Here is a 15,349-nt window from a genome sequence, read left to right as displayed (position 1 = left end):
GAAAGCAAATTTGAGAAGTTAACTAAACTCAAGCTGTGTTGATGTACAATTTACTGCATTAGAATCCCATCTGATAAGAGTTGGAGTCCTAGGGAGGGTTGTGATGCAGAGAAAAATTGGAGTCTGCCAGCTACTGTATACAAGAGTGCAAGCACAAAAACATGTGTCTGAAGTTAGAAGAATAAAAGGAAGCCATCTGGCTTGTTTTTACCCCCACTGACTTCAGCAGAAGTTAACTCTTGTGTGTAGAGGAACAAGCCAGACATAGGAAAGGCTATAGAGGGTAGAAGTGGGCAAAGTCATCCTCAATTTAAGCTTGCAAAGTAGCCGGAAGAGAACATGGAGCACCAACAAGCAATACCTACGCCTTTCAGCACAATTTCCAAGCAGGCTTACAGAATGGCGGGGAAAGACCATGATAAGGGCATTCTGTGTATTGATCACACAGACATTCCACTTGGCCCTAAATTAACTCCAGTAACTATCACAATGAGTAGCTTCTAAACAGGAGCAGAAGGAAAGATCTCGTCAGTGTTATAACCACACTTTACTGTGCTAATAAAACCATGACTGCTCCGTGTTTTACTTCTGACCAGCAATGTTTAACTTTCACTTAAGAGCTGTCTGGAATCAGACTAAGGACCTGATAAACCCTCAAGGAGTGTAATGGAAAAGCATGGGGTAAATCAATACAGAATTTGGCTCAGTTTGTGTTATCTGAGGTAGTTAGGGTGCCCCAAACAAACCCCTTATGATTTTTCTTTTTACTAGTAGAAAGTTGTGCTCATTATACTACCTCAATATAGTGACATTTCTCACCAATGTATTTTTAGGATAACACATGCATGCATCCGATAAAGTGGGTTTTCGCCCACAAAAGCTTATGCTCAGATAAATTTGTTAGTCTCTAAGGTGCCACAAGGACTCCTCATTCTTTTTGCTGATACAGACTAACATGGCTACCACCCTGAAACCTGACATACATGCTCTGTGTTTCTACCTTCCTTGAATCTCCGTATTGCCTTCTGCTGCCATTTGGATGAAGTTCTATCTGGGTACGTATTCATGTCATATTTAGCACCATAGACTTCCAAGTACTATTTCCCCCCGCCCCTTGCTCTCAGACCCTTTCCCACTGCTCTCAACTCCTCCTACTCCCTCGTCGCAGCTGGCCGGACAACGTTCCTGGTCATGCTCTGACACACTCTCCCACCTCCTTCCTTCACACCGCTGTTTACAGTCACCACAACCTCCTATCTAGTATTTGCCATGCAAGTTCCCTCTCTTCCTTCAATAAACTTCTGGAAATTTATCTACCACTTCATCAAGTACTTTTGCTATAAAGCCACTCTCTTATTCTTTTTTGTACATGCTCATATCTTTAGAGTATAGATTTGTTGGGGAAGAAACTTTGCTATTTTGTACAGTTTATCTATTATGCAACAAATAGTAAACAGAAAGAAAAACAGTACTAAACCTAAACGAAATCACATATTTCAGGCAACAATTTATATCTTCAAATTCAGCTAAACTTATAACTCAGCAGCTGTCATTTGGTTAGCGAAGTTTTTCTATTTAAAACATTTAGAGAAAGCTTAGCTGCCTGAATTCCTTGACTGCAATATGAAGCTTTACCTTTTCCTCTGTGATATGTATCATCTCATCTATATCCCTAGAAAGGTGATTCAATTCACATGAGTAAGCAGAACACAGAGGGGAATGCCAACTAATATTTTAATTAGCAGTTACTTCTAAATGAGAACCCATAAGTACGTTGCCTTGAGTGAACCTCTCCTAATCTGTAATGCAATACTATTTTTGGAGTGGAAGAGCAGAGGTGGTTATTCTTCCAAGCAAGACTATTAAATAGTCTATTAACTTAGTTACAAGTTTTAGTAGTACAAAAGAAGAAGAAAATACAAGGCAGGAGTTTCTAACAGGTTTGGATTTATTTTAAAATGCAATGAGCAAAACTTGCCCCTCTGCTTTGTATGGTGGGGAATGGGCCAGACCCTGGGCCCACTGAAGATAATAGCAAAGCTTCCATTAGTAACCCTCCACGCCACAATATTCTGCTCTATCTACTTTGTGAACACAGAGCTCCTTAATAAATTCTGTACATACCAGAGTCCTGATCCAATGTGCAACTGAGAAGAGTTGACCCATATTTGGAATGAAATAAAAGGTACATAGGGCCAAAACTGGGAATCAGTATTGTATTGCCAGTAACAAGTTAACTTTCTCATTATGTTTTGCCTTTCAGGGCCATTTAAGTAAACAATGCTGCCATATCCAATCTGAGCTCTCTGATGGAGCTAATTACAGTGCCTATCATATTGGCATCAGCTTTGGCTTTGGTATTGAGGTTCAGACTCCAATTTCTGCTCCTTCTCAAGGAGTCACTTGCAAGCTTCTCCTTTTGGATATCTACATTACACAGCAAAGGTTTCAGTGCCAGAGATGACTCTTTTCACATTCACCAGCGAGCATGCAACAGGGAATTAAAAGGGGGTGGGGAAAGAGTGGCGCACCATGCAGGAGAATGGTCATGAAACCACCCCTGACTGCAGGCCCGTTAAAAATAGGTTTATGACTAAAGTTCAGCTACAGTCAGAAAAATGATTATGTATAAGTTTATTGGACACTTGTAAGCTGGAAGCTGATTTGGTGGTGAGGCCCCTGAGCAGGGTTTAGTAGAGATCTCAGCCTGGCATTGGAAGACCCACCTGCATCAGCAAGGACACCTCTACTCCAGAAAGAATTTGCCCTCTGGACTTTTGCCCTGGCAGGGATGGGGCCAGAGAGTTGCTCTAAAACCATGGTCAAGGCTCTGCTAATCTAGTCACCAAGAGAGGAAGGATGACCTAGTGGTTAGGACACCAGCTTAAGACTTGAGATCGGAGTTCAATTTCGTGCACGACTTTGGGAAAGTCACTTAGCCTTTCTGTGCCTCAGTCCTCCTGCTGTAAAATGGGGAGAATAGCACTGCCCCTCACAGGGGTATTGTGAGGCAGAATGCATTAAAAATTGTGAAACGCTCAGAGACTAGGGTGATGGGGGCCATTTAAGTAACTGAGATAGTAAACATGGTCGTACCCCTTCCCCCCATGCATTTTTGGGGCTGCTCTTCACTAGAAAATAATGTTGTGTTAGACCTCAACCTTGAGAAGTCATGTTAATTCACATAACCTTAATGCATCAGCTCAGACAGGCTCCTCAAGGCTATGTTTGAACACTAGCCTATTTTCTAGTCAGACAAGTCCTAGGCACGGTGCTGGCCAGCTCAGGACAGAATTTTCAGCAGCAGGTTGTCTTGCCCTGGGCTATGCTAGTAAATGCCAGAACCACTCAGGCCTGAATCAAGTCCCTTGTTTAGAAGGCCTCTGCAAACCTCTGGAGAGGTGAAAGCAAGCTATATTATCATGAAGGCAATTACAAGTTTGCCATTTCCCAATACCTAGGAGCAAATCCACATCACCTAGGGTGACCAGACAGCAAATGTAAAAAATTGGGAGAGTGGGTGGGGGATAACAGGTGTCTAAGAAAGAAAAAACTCCAGAAATCAGGACATCTGGTAACCCTAACATCACCTGCTTTAGAATAATATGCAAAATCTTATAATAAAAAAAACTGTAACCATCTCAAATAAACTTCTCTAAAACATTGATTACCAAATTAAAAAAAAAACAGATAAGCCATATATAAACAGAACGATTTTGAGAGATGAAAGACAGTTATAACATAAAGCTTCCCATATTTTTTTAGCATGTACATTACTTGGGTTATAAGCTCCTTGTGGCAGCAGCCATCTTTTTAATCCTGTTGGTACAGCACCTAGCACAATGGGGTCTGGTCCAGGACTGGGGATCCTAGATGCTAATACAATACAAATAATAGTGTGCTTATATACCACAGAGCTAGTGTGAAATTAATGAAATTCAAGTACTCACTGACAGTTGCACCAGTGTAATTAAAAGTGTAATTTCACAGTGAGGTAGCTAAGCCACAGCAAGTCTGTGTGCTGACACTTTTGTCTCAGTTGAAAGCTGATATACCCATTTAGCTCATAATCAGTAAATTTACAGGAGCAGGCAAAACGGATACACTCAGTTTTAAATCAATATAAGATTTCACACAGGAGTTTGAACCATTTTAACAAAACGGGCTTTTAAAAACTAAATTTAGTTGAACAAGTGCAACTTGTATGTAGAGAAGCCCTAAAAGAAATGCTAGTAATACAGTGATCAAAAATGAATGTTTCTTTGAATATGTTGAATAATGTATCTTTTTCAAGCTTCAGTGTGAAGCCTATATTGTACATACTGAAGCCTTCGCTGTTACAGTGCTTTCAGCTGTGCTCTCAAGTCAATCCATGCAAACAAGAAATCAGCAAAACAAATTTTCAGTGAGGTTTCTTGTTATTTTGTAGGGCAGATACAACTTTGGAATTTAAATTGTGTGCTGGAAACGGCAACAGGGCCATTTCCTTGATAAGAACCAAATTTGAAGCCAAAAAGTTATGTGCAGAAGAACTGCCCAAGACAAAGTTAATTTAAGTTCCTGGGCTTTAACAAACCAGGTTAACCAAAACATTGTCCTTTAGTTTAGTACAGGATTCCACTAAGTCAAGGAGTCAGACAGGTACATTGTCTCTCAAATAGCTCCCTTAGCCCTTTGAGTGTCCATGCTATGAACACGACACACAACCGTCCTGGTACCCCCTTTACCTGGACTCTTTTTTCCCCCTCTACTCAGAAAATCAGTTACACCATTTTTAAGTGGAAACACATCAGGTCCCACAGTTCTCTGAGGAGATAAGAATCTTCCAGTGCTGCAACCACTCGGGGTTTGGAGTCTTGCTGTCACCTCGATCGCTGGGTGCATTTTCCAGCCAACTGCTGCTATTCTTTAAGGAAACCTCATCTTAGTCATGATCTGGTATTGAAAATTGTATTGCATTTTGTATCTGTGCTACACTGGCATAAAAACCTGGAGTAATTCCACTGGTCCTGATTTGCAACAGAGTAACTCAGTTCAGAATCCAGCCCTTTGGAAGTAATATTAAAGTCTGCTCTATGAGAGACACCCAATTTAAAAAGAAGAAGCAATGCCCATCTCCCAACACACTGTTCCAAAGACCGAGACCAATAACTTCCACTTGGCTAAAGCATGTTCTTTAGGGTGACCATATGTTTTGGCCAGGACAGTCCCTTTTTTAAGCTCTGTCCTGGCCATCTCAACTTTTTTGGCAAAAGTAGGCATTTGTCCTGTTTGCTCTTGCCAACTGATGGGGAGGGGAAGAGAAAGGGTTCCAGCATGCGGGGGGCAGGCAAGGTTCAAGTGATCAGCAACCGCCTCGAGCAGGGATGGGGGGGCTCGGGCAAGTGGCCGGGCCAGCCCCGCGGGGTATCCCATTTTTCCTTTGGGAAATATGGTCACCCCAACGTTCCTAAGATAAAGGGACATTTGCTGCGGGAGTTTTAAATCGGTAATGTCACGGCTGCCTTCTGAAAAGCAGCTCCTGGGACAAAATGGGTAATGACCATTATGTGTATCCCTGTCTTAGCCAAGGACAGAGCCACTACTTAGCCCACTCATCCCCCAACTGGAAATTACAGCCATTACCTGAAAAGTAACATTTTTAGGATAAAAAAAACCAACTCACAACTCCTTAAAAAACAAAATATTTCTGCACCTGACCCTTGCTCCTAATGCAAGACTGTTTTGGAAACCAAAGAACCATGCTGATAAATGCTGACTCAACTGCAGGTTCTGCTGGCAGAGCTCCATATCTCTGCTGCAAACCACAGAAGAGCTTGGCTCTTTACCACAAATCGGAGAGAAGCTTCCAGGAAATGTCTCACTAGGAAGATACTCTAAAGGTGAGGTCACAGCAAACACACTGGGCCCAATCCTGCTCCCCACTGAAGTCAATGGCAAACATCCAATTGAATGGGAGCAGGATCTGGACCGCTGTGCTTCAGATAGTATTGACTTTTGTCTGAGCCTCATTATCACTTGGTCATTTTCCAGATTCAGACATACTTGTACATTGGCAGACTCAGCCTGGCAGGCAGGAAACAGGAAACTCTTCCAGTCTGCAAGGCAGGGTAGATTGATTTAAATAATGATTTAAGTCACCTAAAGGAAAGCCTCGATTTTAATCAATATTTGTATTTGTAGTTCAATTATTTTCCTAAAAAATGGTATCTTCTCATTGGTTGATATAACCAGTGCTAAAACATGTTGATTTACAACTAAATAGCACCTTCACACGAGATCTGGAACATGTGCTACATAGGAGGTATAACTACACTATAACTACATACATTTATTGAAGCAATTATATAGCTTAATATATAGTTTTATCAACTGGACATTTTTAGTAGATTAGAAAATGGTGACTGATATATGGCTTATTTGCTAAATATTAATTTTGTTCATGATTTGTGTCAAGCTGCATTAGGGTGGTAACTAGAATTTAAACACAAGATAAAAATACATTTATATGCTATTAAACAGAACAAGCCCTTAATACAGTTCATGACCTATTGTGCCACATTTATAAAACTTGACTTCAAAAGTTAGAATCAGAGGAAAGACTCTCTTTATATAGAAAAGAAGCCTTTAACTCAACATCAAGTAATTCATCACCTGTGCCCAGTCCCAGTTTCTGGCAATCATGTAGCATATGACAAGCTAGAGAATAAGATGAGTCATTTGAGTTACCCATCTAGATATGGAAGGCACAAGTCGTGCCTATTCTACCCTAGTCCTGTAAAAGGAAACTTGAAACTTGTCAATTCCTTAGCAAAACAGGGTTGGGAATAATTGGTTAACTGTTTAGCAAAACAGGACTTGAGAGTAACTGGCACTTTTTCTCATTAATGCCATAACACACATTCCGTCAGTATCAGTTTTCCTGATACAATTAATGACGTGCACCTTAGTTATCTATTCTCAAGGCTTCTATCAACAGCTACAGAGGTGAATCCTGGGCATGATCACAGCATACACACTAATTGATCTGTTTTGACTCTTTCTCCACCGCTGCAGAGACCATACAACTGAGATACTTCTGCCCATTACCTAAAGAGTAGACAGTACATTGCACGTCAGCACATATCCTCCGCCCCAGAGATGGATTTGTTCTTAATTATCTCATCTGTACTGTACTCCAAAGAACACACTTTCTAAAGGAAAAACAAGGCCTTGAAGATAATAATGAGAAGGAGGAGTAGACAGCTAGAATGATAGGTTGAGATATTTTATAAAGGAAATAAAGAAAAAGAAAAGAACATTGATAAAAGCTATACATATCTGTCTACCCAAATGTTAATTTATATGAAAAAGTTGGATGAAAAGACTTCTGCATACTTCTAAGTTATTTTGAAAAGTCTAGGATTAAATACACTTTAAAAAAAACAAATGTCAATAATTGTGTGCGCGTGTGTATGCACATCACAAGGATAAAACTGGGGTTTGCTGTAATTTTAAATATAGAGTAAAGCAAACGTAGAATAAACCGAAAAGACTCTGGTGTTAATTACTATCAAAAGTAAAAAAGGCTTACATCAAATACACCAGTAATAGTAAAAAGTCAAGGAGGATAAATAATTTTACCAGAATATATTAGCCAAAAATTAAATACTGCTTGAATCTTAAAATACGGGAACAGATGTGCTAATTTTCAATCTGACCACTTTGTATGCCAACACCCATCCCTCACTCTCCTTTCTTCCCTCTTTTGTCTTTTAAGGCCTTTATGCTGCAAACACCACCACATGCAACAGCTTGTGGAATGAGGGTCTTAGGCCTCAGCCTGAAGAGACTTTTGCACATGCTAATTTTTAAGCATTTGAGTCCTTCCAGTGAAGTCAGTTATTTGATACCAGCACTCATTTGATCCCAGTTTAAACCCCATTATATAATGTATATGAAAATGTGTCATATGTGCCTGCAGTGACTGGCGTAATTTGTTTGACAAATTCAGTTCAATGGTGTTTTTGATAAATGATTTGCAAAAGATTAAGAAAATTAGGTATATTCAGTATAGGGGCGTTTTTTCATCTGGCCACACAGGGGTTACAGGCCAGATTCTGATCTCACTTATACTGGTATAAATCTGAACTAGCTTTACTGAACATCCTAGCCGTTAGTGGGGGATTGTCAAAACTATCTGAGTAGTGACCTAGAAATACAAGTTCTATTGACTTTCAGTGGGTCAAGGCATTTGGCATTTATGATAATTCTACCTCTAACTCTTATTGACATTAATACAGGTAGTTCCCCATGCTTTAAGATGCAAATACACTACTCAGTTTTAGATCTGCAGTGTAATATACTTATGCAATCTATCATAACGTACAGCTTATGAAGACTATGGTCCAGATCCTGTGCTGGTATAAATTCAGATTTACACCAGCTGAGGATGTGGCTCCCTATCGTGAACTAGAAAGTTTTCAGAGGCTATATCTACACCACATGCCACTCATGGCTGCATATAGCATACATGGAGCTACACACCACACAGTGAAAAAGCACACTGCGGTGTGTAGCTACAGTGTTAGTGAAAGGCTCTGGCAGTGTGTGGCAGTGGAGAAAGGCTCAGCCTGCTGCCTCCCCCACTGCTGCAGCCTCTTCCATGGAGGGGAAATGCTCCAGCAGCAAGAAGTCTGGCAGTCTCTATCTGCAGAGGGGAAGAGCTCCAGCAGCAGGGAGTTGGAAGCCTTTTTCTGCTGCCTCCTTGATGTGGGAGCCTTTCCCGGAAGAAGGGAAGGGATCCACAGTGAGGAGCTGCCCACTGCCAGAGCATTTCCCCACTGGGGGAGTTTTTTCCTGCAGAGAAAGGCTCCAGCAGTGGGACACTACATTGGTACATGTGTATTAACTCCTCTTGCCTAAATTATGCCTCATCATCTACGCTGCTGTTTACACCCGTGCCAGAGGGGCTATGTGGGTATGCACTCTATTCGCTGTTGAAAGGAACATGCAATGTAGATGTACTTTGAAATGATCTGATAGCCCTGAGCTTCGTTTCATTAATGATGTAATTTCACTGTTGTTGGCCACACATTCTAAGTTGTGAGACAGATGCCTTAGGTGTCTTCTAAGAAAACGTCTCACCTGGTGACCAAGTTGTGCATTCTGCAGTGTGGCTTGTCTTGTAAATACAGAGACTTCAGACAATTACAGTGTTTATACTTCACATGTTAGTCAATGCTGGAGAAAAACCAAGAATCTTTTCCATAAAACAGCTAGCAAACTAATGAACTACACAGTTAATGCATTATGTTCACATGCAGCGTCTGAAGCTGAATCAATGAAAAGCTAAAGGCAGTTTGTTTTTTTTTTAAACCACTATCACTAATACAAAGGCACTGATCTTACTGAAAGTATGTTGCAAGCCAAGGCTTGCTTCGAAACAGATGAGATCGACTCAAATGTTGACTAACCTGAGCCAATGTTTGAATGAAAAAAACCTCAATTTCTAGTAGACTTGTTACAAGATAAACAGTTATTGAACCATAGGGCAGGAGCATAAACTGGAGTCAATGTGATGCTATGTCTCAACATTATGACATGGTGGGACTTGGTAGTTTTCACTGAACTCTTTGTGACACAAACTGGGTGAAAAGCTAGAATGTGAATCCAGACTGTGTAGTACTATGCAATAAAAGCCTGTCTTAGCACCCTTATATTCTCCTTTGTCTTCCTCTCAATAAACACACAATTCTCTGCCTACAGCTGACTTACAAAAAGAGAGTATTTAGAAGCCATCAATCCCATTGTGGGAGGGATAGCTCAGTGGTTTGAGTATTGGCCTACTAAACCCAGGGTTGAGAGCTCAGTCCTTGAAGGGGCCACTTAGGGAACTGGGATAAAAATCTGTCTGGGGATTGGTCTTGCTTTGAGGAGGGGGTTGGACTAGATGACCTCCTGAGGTCCCTTCCAATCCTGATATTCTAGGATTCATTCTTCAAGACCTTTATTTGTTAAAGCCAGGATACATGTATGCCTTACAACTAACATCCAAACAGCTATAGCAGCTAGCAAACAAAAAAAATGTAGATAGGTTCTGAGCATCACTAGATAAAAATCCTTTAAAAGTTTGCTACCCAGAAAGACCCACCTCATCTAAATAAAAACATGAGACAAAGCGATCAAAAAGTAAACAGCTCCAACCAACATTCTGACTGACAGTCACATAAACATCTAATGTCCATACATAAATATTATCCAAAGTGATGAACAATTTCTCCATCTGTCTTTTTATTCATTTGAAATCTTGAGTGGATACACAAAAGCAAGAATGTTGAAAGTGCGGATGTTAGCGGAAAATGCTATTGCTTTTCCTGAAAAGAATGAAAATTCTAACCTTCCAATGAAAGAGGTGAGCACTCAGATGTAAAACAAAACTGAGAAACAAGCCATGGCTTCTTAGCCACATCAACAATAACTGTATCCGCATTTAGTTAGTCTTCAAAGGCAGCAAATTTAAATTACAGTTTAATCATTCAAACTTTTCTTTTTAAGCTTCCAAAATAGCTATGAAAGAATTTCAGAGATTGAAATGTACATAAAAAGGTACTTAAAGTTTTTCTGTTTCATCCTTTTAAGCACGAGTATCGAAGTGAAATTTCTGAGGTGAACATTTCCTTAGCCCAATGGCCTTCCAGCTGTGTTACAAGACACGAGCAGTAATTCTTCCACTCTACTCCATGCTGATAAAGCCTCAGCTGGAGTATTGTGTCCAGTTCTGGGCACCACATTTCAGGAAAGATGTTGACAAACTGGAGAAAATCCAGAAAAGAGAAACAAAACTTATTAAAGGTCTAGAAAACACGACCTGTGAAGAAAGATTGAAAAAAATTGGGTTTGTTTAAGTCTGGAGAAGAGAAGACTGAGGGGGCATAACCTTTTATGAACTTGAAAACTGTTACAAGGAGGAAGGAGAAAAATTCGTCTGGTTAACCTCTGAGAATAGGACAAGAAACGGGCTTAAATTGCAGCAAGGAAGGTTTAGCTTGAACATTAAGGTAGTTAAGCACTGGAATAAATTGCCGGGTGGAGGGTGGGAGAGGGAATCTCCAGCACTGGAGGTTTTTAAGAACAGGTTAGACAAACACCTGTCAGGGATGGTCTAGTTATTACATAGTCCTGTCTTGAATGCAGTGAAGTCTCTTCCAGTCTTGAATGCAGTGAAGTCTCTTCACCGAGTGAAGTCTCTTCCGGTCCTACCCTGCTATGATTCTATGATAACTAAAAAGACACTATAGAGTAATGTAACAATATATGCCCCCAAGGGGCTACTGTCCCTAACAGCCATCTCCTGTGCAAAACTGATGAGGAGATACACTTACTCCACAGGCCCTTCCATATAAACGGCCCTTCCTGAAACACAGTTCTTTTGCACATCTGCAAAGTAGAATATTATTTCCACAATAAATGTCACCAAACTCCAAAGAGCACGTTCATTTTTAGTGAGATGTTTTAAATATACAAATGCCAAGAAAATACTGATGACTGCGGAGAAAGCATTGGAAGTGACCTTGTACAAAAGCGTGGCACGCCATGGCGGGAGAAAATACACCAGCTTCTGCTTCTCTAATGCACAAATTGTGCTGTCATATCAACTTTTGGTTTGTGGTTCTTCAGTAATAATAAATAATAGTTATAGAGTTCTAATGCTTTATCTATACTAGGAACATTTTCAAAAATTGGCATTATTTGTAATATAATGAACCCTATTTGAAGCAGGAGAGAGAGATTTGAACAGTGGACCTGCAGAGCTAAGTGTAGAACCTGCTTCTGCTTGAGCTAATGGCGTTAAGTCCCCTAACTGGTATTAGTTACAAACAAAATAAACCTCTGTTGTGAACCAGGCTCTAGGTTCAGACAGCAACTCACAGAATCCCTAGAGTGGGTTACTATAATATTAGTGATGCTAACTGAAGCAAGCAGCACAGGGAACATCAACACAGCCAGCCAGTTGTCCATGCTGTTTTCAGCACCATGGCAATTAGACCCACATCCACTATTGTACAATGATTTATACCCAGAAAAATAAATTTTAAGAAAGCATCTCATTTATAAATGGTTGGTGTTATATAGTTTGAGCTCCACTCCCTAACCTTTTGCAAGTCACTTACTGCCTTGCTTTTCCCCTTCTGTACAATGGAGACAGTAATATAGGATGTGAATCACTGGGATGGTGGGAGGAATAAACTGTTCCTGTTTATAGCCCTGTACGATTAGTGCTATACAAGTGCCACCCACTGTTTGCATCGTCTCCATCAGTTACGCAAGGATACAGCTAACGTTCTGCATCTGTGTAACAGTGAGGGCATGCAGTAGCAAAACTTACAGCTACACAACAGGCCCACAGCAAAAATCACACACTCCCAATACAGGATAGCACTCAAGCATGTGCTTAATTTTAAGGCCCACTGAGGTCAATGAGACTTAAAGACATGCTGTTTTGAACAGAGATGGGCATATGCATGTGCTTACCTCAACCAGGCACAAAATAAGCAGGGGAGATTCCCAGGATCAATGAATGGGTAAGGACTAATCATACTTAACGGGATACCGACATGGTCAGTGCAGTGTTTTACAGATAGAGAACAGCCTTTTATATTAATTATAGCAAAGGGATTCTATATGGCTTGCTACTGACCACAGACAAAGCCTGTTCACTGCAACTCTCTCCTCCAGGGGAACTAAACGCAGCCAGTGCCATTCAGGCCTGGTTTACACTACACGTTTAAACCGATTTTAGCAGCGTTAAACCGATTTAACGCCGCACCCGTCCACGCTACGAGGCCCTTTATATTGATATAAAGGGCTCTTTAAATCGGTTTCTGTACTCCTCCCCAACGAGAGGAGTAGCACTAAAATCGGTATTACCATATCGGATTAGGGTTAGTGTGGCCGCAAATTGACGGTATTGGCCTCCGGGCGGTATCCCACAGTGCACCACTGTGACCGCTCTGGATAGCAATCTGAACTCTGATGCAGTGGCCAGGTAAACAGGAAAAGCCCCACGACCTTTTGAATTACATTTCCTGTTTGCCCAGTGTGGAGTTCTGATCAGCACGGGTGGCGATGCAGTCCCAAATCCAGAAAGGGCTCCAGCATGGACCGTACAGGAGATACTGGATCTGATCGCTGTATGGGGAGACAAATCTGTTCTATCAGAGCTCCGTTCCAGAAGACGAACTGCCAAAGCGTTTGAAAAAAATCTCCAGGCTACACAGTGCTGTGTGACAAGCGTAATGGAAAGCCAAAGAAACAAATGGACGCTCATGGAGGAAGGGAGGAGGTACTGAGGACTCCAGCTATCCCACAGTCCACAGCAGTCTCCGAAAACTATTTGCATTCTTGGCTGAGTTCCCAGTGCCTGTAGGTTCAAACACATTGTCCAGCGTGGTTTAGGGTATAGCTTGTCAATTTACTCTCTCCCCCTACCACGTGAAAGGAAAGGGAAAGAAATCGTTTCTTGACTTTTTTCAATGTCACCCTATGTCTACTGAATGCTGGTGGTAGACGCGATGCTGCAGCAGTGAAGAGCAGTATCCGCGCCTCTCCCCTCCCTGGTGGTAGACAGTACAATATGACTGATATCTGTCGTCACCATCAGCCCGTGAGTGTTCCTGCCTTGCCTCAGGTGAGGTCAGCCGGGGGCGCCTGGGTAAAAATAGGAATGCTTCCTGGTCATTCCCAGTAGATGGTACAGAACGGCTGGTAACCGTCCTCATCATAGCAACTGGGGGCTGAGCTCCATCAGCCTCCTCCCTTTCCTGTGTAAAGAAAAGATTCTGTACTGCCTGGACTATCATAGCAGCAGGATGCTGGGCTCCTCTCCTCCGCACCGCTTAATGTCCAGCCTGGACTGTTATAGTACGAGGAGGCTGCCTCCCCCTCATTTTATCTCACTAACAAGTGATTGTTTCTTATTCTGCATTCTTTATAACTTCATGACACAAATGGGGGGGGGGGGAACACTCCCACGGTAGCCCAGGAAGGTTAGGGGAGGAGGGAAGCAATGGGTGGGATTGTTGCAGGGGCACCCTCCGTGAATGGCATGTAGCTCATCATTTCTGCGGGATCTGACACGGAGCAGCTGTGCTCTCTGATACACTGGTTCTCTAGCACACTTGCCCCATATTTTAGGCAGGACTATTTTTAGAAGCCATAAAGGAGGGATTGACTCGGGGAGTCATTCCCAGTTTTGCCTTTGCGTCCCTGGGGCACCCATGATAGCAGCAGACAGTACAGATTGACAGATAACCGTCATCTTACTGCCAATTTACAATGGCAGCAGATGGTACAGAACGACTGATAACTGTCTCTGCTATCATGCAAAAGCAAACGAATGCTGCTGTGTAGTGCTGCAGTAACACCTCTGTTAGCAGCATCCAGTACACATACGGTGACAGTAAAAGAAAAAAAAGCTGAACGGGCTCTACGGTTGCCGTGCTATGGCATCTGCCAGGACAATCCAGGGAAAAAGGGCGCGAAATGATTGTCTGCCGTTGTTTTCCCGGAGGAAGGAATGAGTGATGACATTTACCCAGAACCATCCGCGACAATGATTTTTGCCCCATCAGGCACTGGGATCTCAATCCAGAATTCCAAGGGGCGGGGGAGACTGTGGGAACTATGAGATAGCTACAGAATAGCTACCCACAGTGCAACGTCTGGAAATCGACACTAGCCTCAGACCATGGACGCACACCGCCGAATTAATGTGCTTAGTGTGGCCGCGTGCACTCGACTTTATACAATCTGTTTTATAAAACAGATTGTATGTAAAATCGGAATAATCCCGTATTGTAGACGTACCCTCGGTGTCATACTACAGACTCTCCCTCTTCTGATTGTACTGATTCTAAAAACAACTGACTATCCTAAGGCTTGGCAGATCTAAAGATGGTCCTAAATAAGTTCTCTCATACCAGAGACCTTAGCTACCTTCAGGAAAGTATTTCTTAGCAGCAGTTTTATTTTGTTTTAAATTACAGATTTTAAATAAAAAGAAATTCACCTTCCTGAAACTTTAAACTTTTAAGAAGTGCCAAGGGACATATAAAGCCCTTTTATTTTTTTTCCAAATATCATCTTAGAAATCCAACTAATGTGAGGAGAGGACAGATTACTGTACTTGAACACATGAATGTAGGTGTCTCAAATTCAGTTACTGAAACCATTATGTCATCCCCTCCAATTTAGTCCAAAACACATACAACTCCAAATTTCTTGATGTAAATGGCTGTTTCCCTACATCTCTCCACAGGTTCTGTTCAAGCTCCCTTTAACATGGAGCTGGCATGTGAGAGAATGCCTG

General features: G+C 41.7%; 1 protein-coding gene across 8 annotated transcripts in view; it reads right to left on the bottom strand.

Moving 5' to 3' along the window:
- ABLIM1 (actin binding LIM protein 1) overlaps positions 1 to 15,349 on the bottom strand; it is a 317,067-nt gene that overhangs the window by 173,416 nt on the left and 128,302 nt on the right. The gene's annotated exons all lie outside the window — the stretch shown is intronic.

Source organism: Gopherus flavomarginatus, chromosome 6, assembly GCF_025201925.1.
Source record: "Gopherus flavomarginatus isolate rGopFla2 chromosome 6, rGopFla2.mat.asm, whole genome shotgun sequence".
In the NCBI taxonomy this organism is placed as follows: domain Eukaryota; kingdom Metazoa; phylum Chordata; order Testudines; family Testudinidae; genus Gopherus; species Gopherus flavomarginatus.
Note: the sequence above shows the minus strand (reverse complement) of the source record. Positions and strands in the feature narration are given on the sequence as shown.